A 2,356-nucleotide genomic window follows, 5' to 3' on the forward strand; every position below is an offset into this window, starting at 1 on the left:
GCGCTGTGTGGACAGGTTCGGGTGTCAAGGCAGGGCTGGAGGTGGGTGGGCGGCGCTGTGTGATTTCACACGCTGGGCTCCTAGTTTTTTTTATAATACAGACCTTATAATGGTACCATCCCTTTTTATAATTTTATCATGGTTCAGAGTTACTGGACTTTTCATGAACTGACCCCCAAAAGTGTATCCAGCCCTATTTTCCATCCTCTATACCAGTGATGGCGAACCTATGACATGCGTGTCAGAGGTGACACGTGAACTCATTTTTTTGGTTGATTTTTCTTTGTTAAATGGCATTTGAATATATAAAATAAATATCAAAAATATAAGTCTTTGTTTTACTATGGTTGCAAATATCAAAAAATTTCTATATGTAACACGGCACCAGAGTTAAGTTAGGGTTTTTCAAAATGCTGACACGCTGAGCTCAAAAGGTTCGCCATCACTGCTCTATACTGTACTTTATCCTAAGTTGTGATTTATAGTTTTCTCCTCTGTTTGAAACTTTGCCTGGCAAACTCCTATTCATTTTTAAAAAATGTTTTTATTGATGTTTTAGAGAGAGAGAGAGAGAGAGAGAGAGAGAGAGAGAGAGAAACATGGATATGACAGGGAGACATCAATCGGTTGCCTCCTGCATGCAACCATGACTGGGATGGAACTCTCAATCTGGGCATTGAACTGGTGATCTTTTTGGTGCAGAGTGCACTAGGATGTCCAACCTACTGAGCCACACCAGCCAGGGATCCAATTCTTTTTTTTTGATGCAAAGTTTTCCCTTACTCTAGTTCCCTTTTCCTAGTAGAATTAAATTATTTTAACCAATGTATTTCCTCATAAGGTCATACAATTCTTTAATGATAGTATTTCTTGTATCAAAATTATCCTCCTATCTAATAAAAGAGAAACATGGTAATTAGCCGTACATCCGCTAACCTTCCCATTGGCTAATCAGGGTGATATGCAAATTAACTGCCAGCCAAGATGGCGGCCGGCAGCCATGCACTGAAGCGGCTTGCTTGCTCCAGTGATGGGGGACTCCAACATTCCCTGCCTGACTTGCTGGCCTCTCAGCTGCAACTCTAAGCAACTATGTTGCAAATATAGAAGCTAAACAAAACCCCAGAAACCTGCTTTAGTCAGCCGGGCTTCAGCCAGCCGGAGGACCGCAACGTATCAAATACAGAAGGTAAAAAAGGCCAGAAACCTGCTTTCAGCAGCCGAGGCCTCAGAGCTAAAGCTGGCCCAGAATAATAAAGAAAAAAAGAAAAAAAGGAGCGGTTGGGAACTTCAGTCACCTGCCAGCCATCAGCCCCGCTGGCCAGGCACCCCAGTGGAGACCCCCCACCCTGAAGGGGGTGTGACCAGATGCAAACAGCCATCATCCCATCATCCTGGCTGGCCAGGCACCCCAGTGGAGACCCCCCACCCTGAAGGGGGTGTGACCAGATGCAAACAGCCATCAGCCCCTCACTCAGGCTGGCCAGGCACCCCAGTGGAGACCCCCCACCCTGAAGGGGGTGTGACCAGATGCAAACAGCCATCAGCCCCTCACTCAGGCTGGCCAGGCACCCCAGTGGAGACCCCCCACCCTGAAGGGGGTGTGACCAGATGCAAACAGCCATCAGCCCCTCACTCAGGCTGGCCAGGCACCCCAGTGGAGACCCCCCACCCTGAAGGGGGTGTGACCAGATGCAAACAGCCATCAGCCCCTCACTCAGGCTGGCCAGGCACCCCAGTGGAGACCCCCCACCCTGAAGGGGGTGTGACCAGATGCAAACAGCCATCAGCCCCTCACTCAGGCTGGCCAGGCACCCCAGTGGAGACCCCCCACCCTGAAGGGGGTGTGACCAGATGCAAACAGCCATCAGCCCCTCACTCAGGCTGGCCAGGCACCCCAGTGGAGACCCCCCACCCTGAAGGGGGTGTGACCAGATGCAAACAGCCATCAGCCCCTCACTCAGGCTGGCCAGGCACCCCAGTGGAGACCCCCCACCCTGAAGGGGGTGTGACCAGATGCAAACAGCCATCAGCCCCTCACTCAGGCTGGCCAGGCACCCCAGTGGAGACCCCCCACCCTGAAGGGGGTGTGACCAGATGCAAACAGCCATCAGCCCCTCACTCAGGCTGGCCAGGCACCCCAGTGGAGACCCCCCACCCTGAAGGGGGTGTGACCAGATGCAAACAGCCATCAGCCCCTCACTCAGGCTGGCCAGGCACCCCAGTGGAGACCCCCCACCCTGAAGGGGGTGTGACCAGATGCAAACAGCCATCAGCCCCTCACTCAGGCTGGCCAGGCACCCCAGTGGAGACCCCCCACCCTGAAGGGGGTGTGACCAGATGCAAACAGCCATCA

Source organism: Myotis brandtii, unplaced genomic scaffold (genome assembly GCF_000412655.1).
Source record: "Myotis brandtii unplaced genomic scaffold, ASM41265v1 scaffold102, whole genome shotgun sequence".
Lineage (NCBI taxonomy): Eukaryota > Metazoa > Chordata > Mammalia > Chiroptera > Vespertilionidae > Myotis > Myotis brandtii.